Source organism: Nyctereutes procyonoides, unplaced genomic scaffold, assembly GCF_905146905.1.
Source record: "Nyctereutes procyonoides isolate TBG_1078 unplaced genomic scaffold, NYPRO_anot_genome, whole genome shotgun sequence".
NCBI lineage: Eukaryota > Metazoa > Chordata > Mammalia > Carnivora > Canidae > Nyctereutes > Nyctereutes procyonoides.
In genome coordinates this window covers 69,336,042-69,354,723 of record NW_026575146.1, presented here as the reverse complement: position 1 = coordinate 69,354,723, position 18,682 = coordinate 69,336,042, and the positions used below count along the sequence as shown (strand labels likewise).

The 18,682-nt window shown below is 48.3% G+C and overlaps 1 pseudogene; it reads left to right on the top strand.

The window, feature by feature from the left end:
- Window positions 1-282: 282 nt before the first annotated feature.
- LOC129500072 (leukocyte immunoglobulin-like receptor subfamily A member 6) lies at window positions 283-16,866 on the top strand (annotated as a pseudogene).
- The last annotated feature ends 1,816 nt before the right edge of the window (window positions 16,867-18,682 follow it).

The window sequence follows — 18,682 nt, the reverse complement described above, 5'->3', positions numbered from 1 at the left end:
CATTTTCTGCCTTTTCTTGGCTTTAAGAAATATTTTTAGTATTCCAATTTATTGTCCCTATTGGGGTTTTAACTATACATCTTGGGTGCTCTTTGAGTGTCTGTCTAGACATTATCATAGCATACCTAACTTAACAGTCAAGTTAGAATTAGCATTTTACATCTTCTTGTGAAATGTGGGAAAACTATGAACATCTAAATGATGTGCCCTCACACCAAAAACGTTGTACTTGTTATATGTATTGTAATTTAGACACGTCCAAGTCAGTGTTAGGGGCAAGAGATGGAGGACAGGCAGGTAAGTCCTCCTCAGACCTCCTGCTTCCACTCAACAGGCGCTCTGGACAGCTGGGAGGCAGAGAGGGTCAGAGAGGGTCAGGGCTGCTGGTGACCAGTGTTGAAGGGGCCTTGGATGGACAGTTGGGAAAATGAGGGGAGAAGGGCACCTTTGCAACTCTCCATCTGATTCCTTTCTAAGGACCCTCCCCAAACCCTCCATTTGGGCTGACCCAGACCTCATGGTCAGTGAGGGGAGCCCTGTGACCATCTGGTGTCAGGTTTCTCTGCAGGCTGACATCTACTCTCTGTACAAAGAGAAGGACTCTGGATCCTTGTCCATGAAGATCTCACAAGATTTCAGCAACAAGGCCAGTTACTACATTGAATCCGTGAGCCCACACTACACAGTGAATACCAGTGTGCATATCAGAGCAGGAATGGTTGGTCACATGGAGTGATTTCCTGACCCTGAAGGTTAGAGGTAAGGGCAGGAGCTGGACTCTCTCCTGGGGCCCCTTCTCCAGGCAGAAAGGAATGTAGTGTGGTCTCAGGGGACCCCTCCTCACAGTTCACAGTACATGGGGTGCCTGAGGTGATTGAGATGGCATTAGCTAGTTTCAGAAACTTCTAGGACATGAGAGATGGGATTATTTAAGCATTCCTATATCTCCTCAACCACAGACTCTATTTTTGATTCTCAGGAATAGCTAATACCCTCAGACCATCACAGAAGAAGTTAGAGTACAAGAGGAATGGTTATGGAGAAATTCTAAGTTATGTGATGGACTACAGGGTTGCATTTTCTCAATAAATGCAGAAGGATGGAGGTGCAGGGATCCCAGGGTGAATTCATATTACCCTGATCTCCACAACCTCTTTATTCACAAACTCTAGCCTCCCAAAGTCATGATTACACAGTGGAGAATCTCATTGGGTTGTCATGTCTGCCTGGATCTTGATGGTTCTCAGGGTACAGCTCTTTCAACCTCGACAAGTCAGAGAAGATCCCGAGGTACAGTCAGGGAATGTAAATAAACGTAAGAGAGAGAAGCCAACCATTCATCAAAGTAGGTCCTCATTATGAGTAAGAGAAATTCTGGAAGAAGATCTGGAGCTCACCCTGAGGAAACTGTGTTGAGAAGGTCCAGAGGAGTAAAAGTGGTTCGCATGTAGGAAATGTATGGAGAGAACATTTCTTGCCTGGAGAGGACTTTTGTGCAGTGAAGCTGATAATTTGAATATTGATTATCTCTGACAGGCTCCTGCCTTTAACTCCTATGACATGAGACTGCATTCATGTCTCAGGTGTGGACCCACACCTACACACACCTTCACGGGCTGGCCCACTTTTGCATATATACACATATCCTTTGTTTTTATTAACCACATTCTTGGAAGTATACTTCTATTTTACTTGGAACACAGAATCTGTTTTTGATTAACTAAATGGATTGGATGAAAATAGGGTCTACCTGGAAACAGGTGATGGAATACTATCCCCTAAGCCCTTTCTAAACTCATATTGCTCTTCTCTACTCATCCGAACCTGTTTTTAAGAGTTTTTGAGAAATACTTTCAGTTTGAGTGACTCAGGGGTGTTTGAAGTGACAGCCTGGTTGTGAGCTGCTACACAGGCTCTAAGAATTAATTGTTTTTAAACAACTGTCATTAATGACATTAGCCCATTTCTTTGGTATAAACACTCCTATCATGTCCAACATCAAGTAGTCATGTGAGTGCACCATATGCAGAGGTGGGAGTCACTGTCTTCCACAATTGAGTTGGATCCAGTTGTGGGCACAACTCACTGCTGGCCATGTATGCCTCCTTATATTCTATTTATTAATTTTTTTCCTTACTTTTCTAAGTAGGCTCCGCGCCCAGCATGGAGCCCAACACAGAGCCTAAAATCACAACAATGACATTAAGGCCTTAGCTGAGATCAAGAATCAGATGCTTGCTATATGACTGAGCACCCAGGTGCCCCTCCTTCTATTATAAATATTTATTTTATTTATTTGAGAGATAAAGAGACAGAGTACGGGGAGGGCAGAGGCAGAGGAACCCTCTAGTGCAGAGGCAGAGGAACCCTCATACTCACACATGCACAGACCTTCATGGGAAGATCCAGTGGATGGAAACTTTCGACACACACACACACACACACACACACACACACACACACACGGAGACAAGGCTCTGTTTTGACCTCTCGGCCTGGTCAGTGGGCAGACACATGCCAGTGCCCTCCCAACACATGATGTCAGGGTCTGATGACTTCCAGAGTCACCAAGAGACTTGATGCCCTTCCCGTCTATGAGGACCTGGCTGCCTGTTCTGGCAACACAGGGGCAGAAGTCAAATTTCACCACTCCAGGCCACACCCCAGGCACTGATGTTCACTCAGCTTTGTCCTGTGTTTCTGTTGTGGTTCCTCTCAGTTCCAGAAAATTTCAATTCCCTTTCCTGCATTGGCTTTTGCAAACAATTTCAGAATCAGTATAAATAGTATTTCTCAGCTTTAGGGGCACATGGGGTCATTCAAGAGTGTGCATCACTGGCCCTCCCTCACTGTGGGGTCTGACACTTATACTTCTTGTGTCCTGAACACAATAATCTCAATCAGGTTAGGAAACTAACATGATTGATCCCACTCATGGTCCAGGTCCCAGCCCCCTGCAGAACCACCCTGAGGAGTGGGGTTCAGACAGCACAGTACTACACCAGATCACTCTGCTAAAAGTCTTGGGGCAGTGGATGCTGGAGGAGGATCGACCTGAACATCAGCTTTGTTCCTCAAATCAGAGCACTCACCCACATATGATCTCCTACAATTTGGAGTCAGGACTCCTCTGTAGGATGTTCAGCTCCGCCATAGGAACAAGGGGCACTGATGACCCAGGAAGGACTCACAGGAGTGTTCCTAAGAAGGGTGAGTAAATAACATCAAAAAAAAATAGAGAAGTCCATAGAGGCTCTGATAGAAAGAAAGCCCACACTGCAAGGCCAGGAGATGGGTTGTTTCCTTCCTTATTTGCCTGTATTTCTCCTCTGGGCTTATTGCCACGGTGACCTCGACCTGAGCTAAGCAGAGATGACACAGGTCTGTCTCTGCTGACATGAGCTCCACAGAATAGCAAGAACCTGAGTTCCCTTCAGCATCTGGGTCCTGGGAACCTCATCCATGGTGAGGACCCCAGGGATGTGCTGAGACTGAAGAGACCCCATGGGGGAGGCTCTGGAAGGGAAGGACATGTCCTGGTCTCTGACCTGGACATGACATCTCAGTAGCCTTAGGGTCCATTTGCTGCATTGCCTTGGACACGAAAGCCAGGCTAGTATCCTGGGAACAAGCTGTTCCTCTTCCTTTAGGGCTACTGACATGACAACCCTGTGACAGGCAGCACTGGCCTCCCAGTGGTCACACCCTGTGTGTCTATCTATCCTGTGGGCACTGAGGTCCCTTAATTTGCACAGCCACAGCAACAAAGAAGATGCCAAGACCCCCACCCTCATGGCCTTGCTCTGTCTAGGTGAGATCTGAGGAGAGGAAGGGACACCCTAGTCTGGGAGGGACCAACCCCACAGCCAGGCCCTGGTCTGTCAGATATTGCAGGCTCAGGAGACTCACAGGGAGGAGGGGTTCTGCTCAAGATTCAGGGCAAACCTCTCACAGGGACTCTCTTCCAGGACTGAGTGTGGGCTCCAGGTCCTGAGTATAGACAGGTGATTCTGTACCCAGGGGTCCCCATCTCACCTCCTCACTGGGATCAGGACCACCCACCAGGCAGGAGGCATGGAGATCAGCAGCTGTTTTTGTCCCATCCATGGTTTCAGGAACTAGACAGGTTACTGGGGTCTTGCTCCCAGGGGACCCACAGATGAGAGGATAGGATGAGGGGACTGTGGGGGCTCACAGGTCAGAGACACAGAGGGTGAGGGACATGAGACCCAGGAATCAGAATGGGAGAAGGGAAGTTTGGGGAGAATAAGCCCTTGGAATCTGGGCTGGTCTTCTCCCAGGTTTAGCACGAAAGCCCTACCTGCTGACCCAGCAGGGCCCTATTGTGACCTCTGGACAGAACCTGACTCTCCAGTGTCTCTCCGATGTCAGCTATGACACATTCACTCTGTCCAAGAAGGGGGCACAGAACCTTCTCCAGTGTCATGGCTGACAGCCACAGGCTGGGCTTTCTAGGGCAGACATCCTCCCGGGCCCTGTGACACCCTCCATGGAGGCTGGTACACATGCTATGGTGGACACACCTCTCCTCCCAGTGGTCAGCCCTCAGTGAACCTCAGGTCATCCTGGTCACAGGTTAGGGGCCATGGGTGCAGGCAGAACCCCAGATTCTGCACAGGCCCCTGACAGGGGACCCTAGAAGGTGATGGCCAACCAAGACTAGGGAGAGAGACAGGGGATGGGGATGGGAGAGACTCAGAGGACACAGACAGACTCAGGTCAAATCAAGGGCTGGATCACCCCACATCAACCCTTCCTCTTTCTAGGACAGCTCCTCACATATCCTCCCTCTGGGTGTAGCCAGGACCCTCAGTGGCCCCAGGAGAGAATGTGACCCTGCTGTGTCAGTCATGGATTTCTGTGCACACTATCATTTTGTCCAAGAAGGGGGCAGTCGATACCCCCCATCCGTGTCTTACATTAAAGTAATGAGCTGGGCAGTACCAGGCTGAATTCTCCCCGAGTCCTGTGACTTCAGCCCAGAAAGGGACCTACAGGTATTATGGCTCATCCAACACCTCCCCCTACTTCTTGTCACACTCCAGTGACCCCCTGGAGTTCCTAGTCTCAGGTGAGGAGCCCTGACCCTGTCCTGTCTGAGCTCCACCAGCTCAGGTCCCACATCTCAGGAAAGCCTGAGACAGTAAAAAATGTAGTGGCATTGGGGGGCTCCACAGAGAAGGGTCCAGCCCAAGAGAGGATGGAAAGAGCCACAGCCTCCACCTGGGGTCCCCCATCCTGCAGTCTCAACAGAGGTAAGGAGTAGGCGGCTGCTTGAGGGGTGGGTGAGTGAGGACAACCATGAGTAGATAGAGACCTCCCACTCCTCTCCTGCTGCCTCTATATCAGAACCTAACCTGTGGGTGTAGCCCTATAGGACACTCTCCTAGAGAGAAGCGTCCCCACCTGTGTGCACTGCTCTGCTGCCCCCCCTGTGCCCCCTGGGGCCCCCATGCTCCTTGATGCCTACCTGAGCCTGAGGAGGGGCCGTGTCTGGCTCATGGGAGTCTCCAGGGTTGCTGTACCCTGAGTCCCTGTGAACTTGGTGTGCACTCTGCATTGTGTGTGGAAGCTTGTCCAGCATCCCTGTGCCTGCTTCTCACACCTTCTAGAGTGACACCTGCACACACATCTGATGACAGATCTAACTCATGTGACAGGGACACCTGATTCAGAAACATTCATCCTCCTCCTGTGTCCATTGGGGTTAGATTAGATTCACAAAGTCCTTGTGGGAAGAACTTTTGGTCACTACTGAGTCTGAGCACATTTCATAGGAGTATCTTTTATCTATCTATCTATCTATCTATCTATCTATCTATATCTATCTATTTATCTATCTATCATCTATTTATCTACCTATCATCTATCTATTTATCTACCTATCTATCATCTATCTATCTATCTTTAGTTGGTTAACATACAGATAGTGCTATATTTGCTTCTGGTATAAAATTCAGTGATTCATCACTTCTGTGAACTTCAAAGCCTTTAACTTTATTCATAAAAGTGATGTCAATTCTTAGCCTGTCTGAAGAGCTGCTTCACTTACTTTATTTTTTTATCATTTTTTTTAATTTTATTTTTTTAATAAATTAATTTTTATTGGTGTTCGATTTACCAACATACAGAATAACACCCAGTGCTCATCCCGTCAAGTGTCTCCTTCAGTGCCCGTCACCCATTCACCCCCACCCCCCGCCCTCCTCCCCTTCCACCACCCCTAGTTCATTTCCCAGAGTTAGGAGTCTTTATCTTCTGTCTCCCTTTCTGATATTTCCCACACATTTCTTCTCCCTTCCCTTATATTCCCTTTCACTATTATTCATATTCCCCAAATGAATGAGAACATACCCTGTTTGTCCTTCTCCGATTGACTTACTTCACTCAGCATAATACCCTCCAGTTCCATCCACGTTGTGCTTCACTTACTTTAAAAGCATATTCAAAAGTGTCTGAATAAGAGTCAGTATGCCTAAGAGAGCTCTCAGTTGGGCATAGTTTATGTGCTGTGAACTCACTATACACTCTCCCTTTCAACTGCTTCTCATACGCTACTACATATTATCATAACCATGAACACACATAAATTTCTGTTTATTTCCCAGATGCACACCTATTTTTAACATCAAAGGACACAGGAAAATATCCTCATGCTTCACCTCAGGGAAACAGCTTGATTTACACCCAAAAACTATTTTATTTTTAAGCAAGCTCATCAAAAATCTCCTTTTTTTAAATAAAGATTTTATTTATTTATTCTTGAGAGAGAGACAGAGACAGAGACACGGACAGAGGGAGAAGCAGACTCCATGCTGGGAGCCTGACATGGGACTCATCCCGGGTCTCCAGGATCACAACCTGGGCTGAAGGCAGTGCTAAACTGCCTTTTTTATATTCCCCATATAAGTGAAACCATTTATCTATCCATTTCAATCCATTTTCATGTTTCATTAGGTTTTATTAAAAATGTGTTCTTTTCTGGGAAGATGTATGTCTCTTGACAACCATTTTTTTCTCTGATTTATAACCATATGAGGCTCTTCACAAAGACTTCCTATTTCAAACATTTGGATGCAAGGGACGCCTGGGTGGCTCAGTGGTTGAGTATCTGCCTTTGGCCCAGAGTGTGATACTGGAGTCCCAGGATTGAGTCCCACATCGGGCTCCTGCATGTAATAAAAAAAAAATAGTGAAAGGGATTTTAGGGGAAAGAAGAGAAAAAGAGTGGGAAAAATCAGAGATGGTGACAAAACATGAGAGACTCCTAACTCTGGGAAATGAACAATGGGTAGTGGAAGGGGAGGTGGGCAGGGGATGGGGTGACAGGGTGACGGGCACTGACAGGGGCACTTGATGTATGAGCACTGGGTGTTAAACTAGATGTTGGCAAATCGAACTCCAGTAAAAAAATACAAAAAAAAAAACCCAAAAAACAAAAAAGAAAAAAAAAACTGAAACATTTGGATGCTAACCCAACAGCATAATATGCACTGTTCATTCGTATTTTCAGAATTGTAGAAGCTAAAATTACTTAGACTATTTGTATGAATGCTTATAGTTAGGTTTGGTTCATATTTTGTTTTTTAATTTACTTTTTTTGTTCTTGCTGTTTTGATTTTTTCAATTTATATTTTTTACCTGTTTTTTTTTGTTTTTTTTTCTAAATTTATTTTTTATTGGTGTTCAATTTGCCAACATATAGAACAACACCCAGTGCTCATCCTGTCAAGTGCCCCCCTCAGTGCCCATCACCCACTCACCCCTACCCCCTGCCCTCCTTCCCTTCCACCACCCCTAGTTCGTTTCCCAGAGTTAGGAGTCTTTCATGTTCTGTCTCCCTTTCAGATATTTCCCACTCATTTTTTCTCCTTTCCCCTTTATTCCCTTTCACTATATTTTATATTCCCCAAATGAATGAGACCATATAATCTTTGTCCTTCTCTGATTGACTTATTTCACTCAGCATAATACCCTCCAGTTCCATCCATGTCGAAGCAAATGGTGGGTATTTGTCATTTCTAATGGCTGAGGAATATTCCATTGTATACATAGACCACAGTCTCTTTATCCATTCATCTTTAGATGCACACCGAGGTTCCTTCCACAGTTTGGCTATTGTGGACATTGCTGCTATAAACACTGGGGTGCAGGTGTCACTGCACCTGTATCTTTGGGGTGAATCCCCAGCAGCGCATTTGCTGGGTTGAAGGGCAGATCTACCTTTAACTCTTTGAGGAACCTCCACATAGATTTCCAGAGTGGCTGCACCAGTTCACATTCCCACCAACAGTGCAAGAGGGTTCCCCTTTCTCCACAGCCTCCCCAACATTTGGTGTCTCCTGTCTTTTTTATTATTATTATTTTTATTGGAGTTTGATTTGCCAACATATACTTTAACACCCAGTGCTCATCCTGTTGTTTCCTGTCTTGTTAATTTTCCCCATTCTCATTGGTGTGAGGTGGTATCTCATTGTGGTTTTGATTTGTATTTCCCTGATGGCCAATGATGCGGAGTATTTTCTCATGTGCTTGTTGGCCATGTCTATGTCTTCCTCTGTGAGATTTCTCTTCATGTCTTTTGCCCATTTCATGATTGGATTGTTTGTTTCTTTGGTGTTGAGTTTGAGAAGTTCTTTATAGATCTTGGAAACTAGCCCATTGTCTGATACGTCATTTGCAAATATCTTCTCCCATTCTGTAGGTTGTCTTTGAGTTTTGTTGACTGTATCCTTTGCTGTGCAAAAGCTTCTTATCTTGATGAAGTCCCAATAGTTCATTTTTGCTTTTGTTTCTTTTGCCTTCGTGGATGTATCTTGCAAGAAGTTACTGTGGCCAAGTTCAAAAAGGGTGTTGCCTGTGTTCTCCTCTAGGATTTTGATGGAATCTTGTCTCACATTTAGATCTTTTATCCATTTTGAGTTTATCTTTGTGTATGGTGAAAGAGAGTGGTCTAGATTCATTCTTCTGCATGTGGATGTCCAATTTTCTCAGCACCACTTATTGAAGAGACTGTCTTTCTTCCAGTGAATAGTCTTTCCTCCTTTATCGAATATTAGTTGACCATAAAGTTGAGGGTCCACTTCTGGATTCTCTATTCTGTTCATTGATCTATGTGTCTGTTTTTGTGCCAGTACCACACTGTCTTGATGACCACAGCTTTGTAGTACAACCTGAAATCTGGCATTGTGATGCCCCCAGATATGGTTTTCTTTTATAAAATTCCCCTGGCTATTCGGGGTATTTTCTGATTCCACACAAATCTTAAAATAATTTGTTCTAAGTCTCTGAAGAAAGTCCATGGTATTTTGATAGGAATTGCATTAAACGTGTAAATTGCCCTGGGTAGCATTGATATTTTTACAACATTAATTCTGCCAATCCATGAGCATGGAATATTTTTCCATCTCTTTGTGTCTTCCTCAATTTCTTTCAGAAGTGTTCTATAGTTTTTAGAGTATAGATCCTTTACCTCTTTGGTTAAGTTTATTCCTAGGTATCTTATGCTATTGGGTGCAATTGTAAATGGGATCAACTTCTTAATTTCTCTTTCTTCAGTCTCATTGTTAGTGTATAGAAATGCCACCGATTTCTGGGCATTGATTTTGTATCCTGCCACATTGCTGAATTGCTGTATGAGTTCTAGCAATCTTCGGGTGGAGTCTTTTGGGTTTTCTACGTACAGTATCATGTCATCTGTGAAGAAGGAGAGTTTGGTTTCTTTCCCAATCTGAATGCCTTTTATTTCTTTTTGTTGTCTGATTGCTGAGGCTAGGACTTCCAGTACTATGTTGAATAGCGGTGGTGAGAGTAGACATCCCTGTCGTGTTTCTGATCTTAGGGGAAAGGCTCCCAGTGCTTCCCCATTGAGAACGATATTTTCTGCTCAGCACTGTATTCCAATTTCATGTTCTACTCTTCAGTTGCATCTTCTCATGGGCGGAGGGATGAATTTCCTTCTGTTCCATCATGTGTTTATTCTTTGCCTCCAGAGTTTGTGACTAATTCATGTTAAGATTTTTATCTTCTTCCATAATTTAACTTCTGTTGTGGCTTCAAACATTTAATTTCTTCTCCACCTTTTCAGATATTTCACATGCTAACATAAGATGACTTTCCCATATTCCTGCTGTTCCATGCTCTGGGCTATGATTGATGATTCTGCAGTCTTCCACAGCACTCCTTATCATTTTGTGGTCAGTCTCTGATGTCCATTCCTTTTGAACCCTCACCTCCCACATACCTGGGTTCCAGAGACAGTTGCTCCCAGGGCTGTCTTGAAGCTCAGGATGGGAGAGGTGGATGGTCCGAGTCGCACTGTCCCATGACAACTACTCTCCCAACTTAGCATATGAGCAGGGATGGACTCCATAAGAGTCCCACACTCACACATGCAGAGACCCCCATAGGAACATCCACTGGATTGAAACTTTCCACATACACACAGAGGGGACAAGGCTCAGTTCTGCCTTCTGGGCTGGGTCAGTGGGCAGAGACATGCCAGTGCCCATACCACACATGACGGTGAGGTCTCACAGCTTCCAGAGTCACCCAGAGTCTGGATGCCCTTCCTGCCCATGAGGACCTGGCCACTTCTCCTGGCCAAGCAGAGCAGAAATCAAATTTGACTATCCCAGGCTTGAACCCAGGCACTGATGTTCACTTAGGTTGGCCTCTGTTTCTGTTGTGGTCCCTCTCAATTCTGTAAAGGTTCCTTTCACTTTCCTGCATTGGCTTTTGCCAATAGTTTCAGAAATAGTATAAATAGCATTTTTCACCTTTAGGGGCACATGGGGTCTCTCAAGGGGGTGCATCACTGGATGAGACCCAGGGACGTCTCTTGTCCCAACCACAACCCTCTTAATCAGGTCAGGAGACTAGCAATGCTTAATTCCACTCATGTTCTATCCCCCCCCCCACTGAGGAGTGGAATACAGAAAGCACACTACAGACCAGGTCACTCTGCTCAAGGTCTCCAGGCAGTGGACGCTGGTGTAGTATTTACCTGAGCATCAGCTTTCTTCCCCAAATCAGAGCAGTCACCCACATATTGCCCCCTACAACTTTCAGGCAGAACCCCAGGATGGCAAGGACGGCTTTACCCCAGGAACCTAGGTCACCAATGAGCTGGGAAGGACTCACTGGTGTGTTCTCAGGAAAGGGGTGTGCACAGCATCAAAAGAAAATAGAGAAGTCTAAGGAGGCTGTGACAGAAAGAAAGCCCATGCTCCTAAACCAGGAGAGGGGCTGTGTTTCCCTTCCTCTTTGCCTGTATTTATCCTCAAGGCTTATTGCAATGGTGACCTCTATCTGAGGTGAACAGAGATGTCACACATCTATCTGAACTGACATGAGCTCCACAGCACAGCTGGAACCCACGTCCCCTTCAGCATATCTGGGCCTGGGGATCCCGTCTATGGTGAGGACCCCAGGGTTGTGCTGAGGATGAAGAAGACCCCATAGGGGAGGTTCTGGGTCATGGGACCCATGAGGGGACCTCATAGGACCCAGGAGGGGACATGCTGTGGCCTCCTCGCCTGGACAGGACATCTAAAACTCCTTGGGGACCACCTCCTGCACCAACATGGACACCAGAGCAAGAGCCCTGGGGGAGATTGTTCCCCTTCCTGTTGTCACATCCTGCTGACAGAACAACCACATGAAAGGAGGAACAGCTTCCAAGAGGCCACACCCTGTGAGTAGGTCTGTCCTGTGGGCTTTAAAGTCCTACCATTGGCACAGTTGATCCAGAGACAGGAAACACCATGACTCCATCCTCACAGCCCAGTTCTGTCTAGGTGAGATTTGATGAGAGAAGGGGATGCCCTAGTCTGGGAAGGACCCACCCCACAGCCAGGCCCTGGTCTGTCAGAGATCCCAGGCCCAGGAGGCTCACAGGCAGAAGGGGTTCCACTCGGGATACAGGGTAGACCTCTCACAGAGACCTTCTTCCAGGACTGAGTGTGGGCTCCAGGACCTGAGTATAGATAGGTGAGTCTGTCCCCATGGTCCCACTCCCACCTCCTTACTGGGGACAGGGACCACCCACCGGCAGGGGCTGAAGATCAGCAGCTCTGGGCTGATAGAGGCAGGGCATCTGGGGGTTTGGGGCTGAGCTGGGAACTGAGGGTGGGGAGGGTCTTGTGACCCAGCCTGTTTCCTTCCAGGGACCCTCCCCAAACCTACCATCTGGACTAAGCCAGGCTCTGTGATCCCCTTGAAGACACCTGCAACCATCTGTTGTAAGGGGAGCCTGAAGGCCCAGGAGTGCTGCCTCCATAAAGAGGGACACTCAGGGACCTGGGACAGACAGAAGGCACTGGAGTCCAAGGACAAGGCCAAGTTCTCCATCACACACATGACAGGTGTATATGCAGGACGGTATCACTGTTACTATGAAAGCACCACTGACTGGTCAGAGCCCAGTGACCCCCTGGAGCTGGTGGTGACAGGTGCGAGCCCACACAGGGCCCAGCCCCAGGCTCTGCCCTCAGGAAGAGGGTCTGGTCCCTGGGTGTCTCCCTCACAGCCCAGTCCTGGGGATCATGTGGAGCAATCTGAATCCCATTTAACACAGCCCCTCCCCCTCATCTAGGATTGCATGGCAAACCCAGCCTCTCATCCCTGCCCAGCCCTGTCGTGCCCTCAGGAGGGGATGTGACTCTCCAGTGTGGTTCATGGACAGGATTCCACAGGTTCATCCTGATAAAGGAAGTAGAAAGCCAGCCCTCCTGGACCCTGGACTCCCAGGGAGCCCCCATTGGGGGGGTCCAGGCCCTATTACCTGTGGTTCAGGTAGCCCCCAGCCTCACCTGGAAGTTCAGATGCTATGGTTATTACAGCCACACACCCCACGTGTGGTCAGTCCCCAGTGGCCCCCTGGAACTGCTTGTCTCAGGTGAGAAAGTTTGATTTTTTTCCCATCCATAGTTTGAAGCAAAAGACAGGTAAAGGGATCTCTGCTCCTAGGGCATCATCAGATGAGAGGGTTGGGAAAGGGGACCACCAGGACTCACAGTCCCCAGGGTCAGAGAGAGTGAGAGAGAGTGAGACCTGGGGTCAGGACAGGCAAATGGAAGTTTGGGAAGAATCAGCCCCTACAACCCATGGCTGATCTTCTCCCCAGTGTGTCATGGAAGCCCTTGCTCCTGACCCAGGAGGGCCATTTTGTGACCTCTGGACAGAGATTGACCCTCCAGTGTCTTTCTGATGTCCAGTATGACAGATTTGCTCTATCCAAGGAAGGGCACGTGACCTTCTTCAGCATCATGGCCGGCAGCATCAGGCTGGGCTATCTGGGGCAGATGTCCCTCTGGGCCCAGTGAGATCCTTCCATGGGGGCCGGTACACATGCTAAGGTGGACACAACCTCTCCTCCCAGTGATGGGCCCCAATAACCCCTTGGACATCCTGATCACAGGTGAAGGGTCACGGGTGCAGGCAGGACCCCAGACTTTCACAGGGCCCTGACAGGGGAGCCCCAGGTGATGGTGTCAACCAGGGATGTGGGGTCCCCAGGGAAGGATAGACAGAGAGAGAGAGAGAGAGAGAGAGAGAGAGAGAGAGGATGGAGATGGGAGAGACTCAGAGGACACAGACAGACTCAGATCAGAACAAGGGCCCTTCCTCTCTCTAGGACAGCACCCCTACACACCCTCCCTCTGGGTGCAGCCAGGACCTATGGTGGCCCCAGGAGAGAATGTGACCCTTTTGTCACTGAGCTCTGTGGACACTTGCCTACTGTCCAAGGAGGGGGGCAGCTGATCCCCCTCTGCATCTTAGATCAAAGTACCAAGCTGGGCTGTATGGCTGAATTCTCCTTGAGTCCTGTGACCTCATCCCATGGGGGGACCTATAGGTGCTATGGCTCACTCAACACCTCCCTGTACCTGTTGTCATAGCCCAGTGTCCCTGTGGAGTTCCTGGTCCCCTGTCCCTGTCCCTTCCTTGTGCCAACTGTGTCCTCAGGGCCCTGTGCCCACAAGAACGCCAGGCTAGGATGGTAGAGGGATTCTGAGGGAGCTTCACCAGAGGGGTCCACCCCTCATACTGCCCTCCCACCTGTGCCCCTTTCCTTGCCTTCATCACCAGGTTTCTCCAGGTGGAGGAGGAGGAGGATCTTGGGGACCCCAGGTCACATGAGGAAGAGGAGTGTAAACAAAGACAGGGTCTAAGGAAGGTCCAGCATCCTCTGGAGACCCCAGACCTCTACCCACAATGTCCAGCCCAACAGCTGGTGAGTCACACGGGTATCTGTCCAGGGGCTCTTCTTCAAGTCTCTCAGAGATGACATGGGGATAACTGAGCTCCAGGGGCACTGGGTTGGTGGAGGAGGCTGGGCTGTCATGGCAGAGGGACGGGTGGAGACCCAGCTGGGAGTGGGGGAGCTGGTGCAGTGGTGAGACCTGCAGGCCCTCCCCTCACCCTCTCCTGACCCCAGGAGACACTGAGGGTAAGTGAGGGTCTCTGTCAGGAGGTGGTGGGTGGGTCATGGGGAGCAGAGGCTGGGTTACACTCTTACTTCATGCACCCCTACATGACCTTGCTTGGATATGCCACTCTCCTGTATGGTCCTCAGTTTTCCCAAGTATAAAGGTGAGAGTCCTGGCCCAGATTAGATTTCTCCTCAGTTCTGATCATGGCTCTGACCTCCTGGGAGAGGAGAGCTCATGGGGAAGCCACTCAAGTCAGATTCTATAGGGGTGCCTGTCCCTTTGCAGCAGTGACTGACATTGTAGGGGGAATGAAGGGAAGATAATGGATGGGAGCATTCAGGACAAAAATGATCTGGAAGGACCCTCCCTCAGGATGAAGATGCTGGGACACGTCCCACCCCCAGATGAGGAGCCCAGAGCCCCAAGTGGTGACTCCACAGGGGACAGAGGTCAGGGAACCCTCATCTGTGGTACCAAACCTAGCCCTGCCACTTCTAAACTCGACAAGATGAGACATGTGATTGACCTCTCTGTGCCTCAGTTTCCCGTCTGTGGAGTGGGTGGGAGGAGCAGCAATCTCCTGCTTCGTGATCATAGTCAGAGTCAGAGGTGACTGCACATAGCCCAGTAGGTGCCTGGCACACAGTACACACTCAGTTAAATGGCATCACTACCTCATTCACAGTGTGGCTTCTGCCCAAGGTCCTGACTGGTACCTGTACATCCTCATTGGGGCCTTGGTGGCCTCTGTCCTGCTGTTTTGCCTCGTCATCCTCCTCCTGGACCGACAGCCACAAAGTAACAAGTACAAGATGCCAGGTGAGAAGGGAAGGGCCTGAGCAGTCCAGGGTGGTGGTGCCCTGTGGGCTGACCCAGGTTGGCCTCAGGGCAGTGGCCAGAGGGAACCCAGAGAGGTGGAAAAGGCCGATGTAGGACACTTCTATGGAATCTCAAGTCAGAGAGTCTAGATAGAAAACACTCAGGTCGGCTCTCATGTGCCAATAGAAAATGATCCCTTCTTTCCATCTTGAGAGTTGGAGAAACACACAGGCAATGCTGGTCAAGAGCTCCTTTCCCTGGAATCACATGGAGGGGGGGAGGTTGTAACCTCTCATCCCAGAAGGAGGTGGATTCCTAGTGCCCTGCGGGGGTTGCAGACCCAGAGCCCGAGGACAGAGGCCTGTGGGACAGGTAACTCCTGCCCACAGAACCGCAGACTCCCACCCGCCTGCACCCTGCATGCCCTATGTCACCGCATCTTCTCAACCTCAGGCCAGCTGCTGCTGCCCAGGAGGAAACCCTCTGTGAGAAGAAGGGGCCACCCTGGGGGTGGGCTGGGAAGGTTTGGGGTAAGGGCTGAGGACCAAATTCCCCCATGTGTGACCCCAGCACCTCACTCCACCCATGAATCCCTGGGTTGCAGCCACCTCATTTGGGAGCAAGGTGGGGTCTGAAGCCCCAAGAGAGCTCAGGAGACCTTGCCAAGACATAAACCCTGTTCTATCCCACAGATGCTGCCATGCAAGGCACATGGCCTGAGGATGGGGTCGAGCTAGACCATCGGGTGAGACACTCACTCTCATCCAAACCCCAGGGCCCTCTTTGTGCCAAATTTAATCCAATGCATGCTTCTCTGTCCTTACATTACCCAGTCTAACAGCATCCCACATGTACCCTCTCCCTCTTTGTGCAATTGGGTCATCCTACTGCGACCCTCTGGCTCTCCTCCATGCTTCTCTTTCCTGGCTCCCCATCCAGTCTGACTTCTGGTTGTTGGAGTGCATGCCCAGATTTCAACAGGGTGCATGAAGAAGTGAATCACTCTAAGATCTCTGGGCCTCCTTCATTCATTCACTCAGCAGAGAGCACAGGAAGGCCACCCTCTTACAGGCCTCACCCAGTTTTGCAGGTTCAGCAGTGAGCAAATCCTACTCATACTCAGTGAATTCTCCTGTGAGTGTGGGACAATATGCAAGGAAGTGGGCAACGTCCTTGAGTGCAAAATGTGGCTAAGGAAATAAAACGAGATATGAGAGTAGCAAGTGCAAAGGTCCTGAGGCAGCAACATGCTACTTCAGGAACATGGGTCATAAAAAAAAAAAAAAGGAACATGGGTCATCTGGCTGGAGCCAAATGGGCAAGAAACAGTGTCAGGAATAGAATCAGAGCTGTTTTAAGACAGCACCACATGCTCCAAGGCTCAGGAAGTCCCTGCAGAGTCCAGCAGGAAAGTGATCTAATATGCCTGAAAGTTTGAAAGCATCACTCTGGCCACAGTGTGACAAATTGACTGAGGGGATTGAGTGGATTCAAGGAGACAAACCTCCCTTTCACTGTCTGTCTGCAGCAGAACACACAGGATGAAGATCCCCAGGGAGTGACATACGCCCAGGTGAGCCACTCACCATAAAGTCTCAGGTGGGTCTGGCCACTCCTCCTCCCTCTCTGTTAGGAAGATTGCAGGACTCAGAGGACAGACAAGCAGGAAGATAGGCGGATGGACAGTCAGGTGGGTCCTTTCTTCTCTGATTTGCCTGGCTTCCCCCCACCGCAATACCAACCTCTCTGTCATGGCTGCTGCATCTGACTCCCCACCAGATGTGATCTATGCCCAGCTGAACCACTTGACCCTCAGACCAGAGACACGTGCATCCTCTCCCTCCCAGTCAGGGGAGTCCCCAGCACACCCCAGTGTGTATGCTGCTCTAGCCATCCATTAGCCCAGGAAGGATCCAGACCCCACACTCCAGGAAGGGGGACCCCACAGACCCAAGGAAAGCACAGGACCTGCCCACAGTGGGCACTACCTGATGACCCCAACCAGCCTGGACTCCTCACACAGACCAGTAGGAACTCCTGGGATCCTCTCAGAGTCACCCAGTTCTGTCATCAAAGATAGCTAATATCTCTGCACTTTGGAAATTAAAGCAACAGACTTCTCAATAATCCAGGAATGAAATGAGAAAACCAAAATGGAAATGAGAAAATGTTTACACTGAATGATAATATAAATGTTACACATCAAACCTATGAAATGGGAAATTAAGAACCAAGAATGAAATTATTTTAAAAGAAAAAGTTTTTAAAAAATGAATGACATATCCTATCATACGAAGAATTTAGAGTAAGAATATCACCATTATCAGGACACCATCACATCCTACAGACTTTAATAACAAAACTTTATGAACAATTTTACCTGGTATATGAGAAAATGTAGATGAAACATGCAAAATCCTCAAAATAGAAGTTACCAAAATAATGAAGAAATAGAAAATATGTGTCACCTTTTGTATACATTAAATGCATTGATTCTTATCAAAAACTGCTCCCAAAGGCAGGAAAGAGGAGGTCTTTGCCCTCTACTCTGCACATAATGTCACCCCATCACCAGTTCTCAATGCCCTGGGCCTTATGAAAGCCCTATTCCCAGGGTTTGCAGCCAGGTTAATCTTTGAGCTCTGGCAAGAGAGAGAAAAGCCCAGTGAACATTCTGTCTGGATTCTTTATCATGGTGTTGATGTCACATTCCACATCTCTTTTTGCCAGGATCACCACAAGCATTCTTCCAAGCCTATGTGCCCCCTCGAAAACTTAGTCTGCTTTTTCAGGAGGGACATGTTTGTGGCCCTGGGGAGTAGCAGTAGTACTAATTATTATGATGCATGTCACAGGGAAGGATTCTAAAAAGTATGCAGTGCAGTGCCTATCTTGCCTATCTTCCTGCACTCCAAGGAAGGGTCTGCTTCTAGTTCTGTCTGTTGCCTAGGGTATAAGATTATTGAGGTATAAAGGCTAGAAATCATGTTTGAGCCACGTAGATGTTTGGGCTGAACAGTAAGTACATTGCTATAATTGGGTACGTGAGTTACTTGGTACATAATGACCAGTTCACAGAGAGAGGAAGGTACTTTTTTTTTATAATAAATATATTTTTTATTGGTGTTCAGTTTGCCAACATACAGAATAACACCCAGTGCTCATCCCGTCAAGTGCCTCCCTCAGTGACCGCCAACCAGTCACCCCCACCCCCCGCCCTCCTCCCATTCCACCACCCCTAGTTCGTTTCCCAGAGTTAGGAGACTTCCATGTTCTGTCTCCCTTTCTGAAATTTCCTACCCATTTCTTCTCCCTTCCCCTCTATTCCCTTTCACTATTATTTATATTCCCCAAATGAATGAGACCATATAATGTTTGTCCTTCTCTGATTGACTTATTTCACTCAG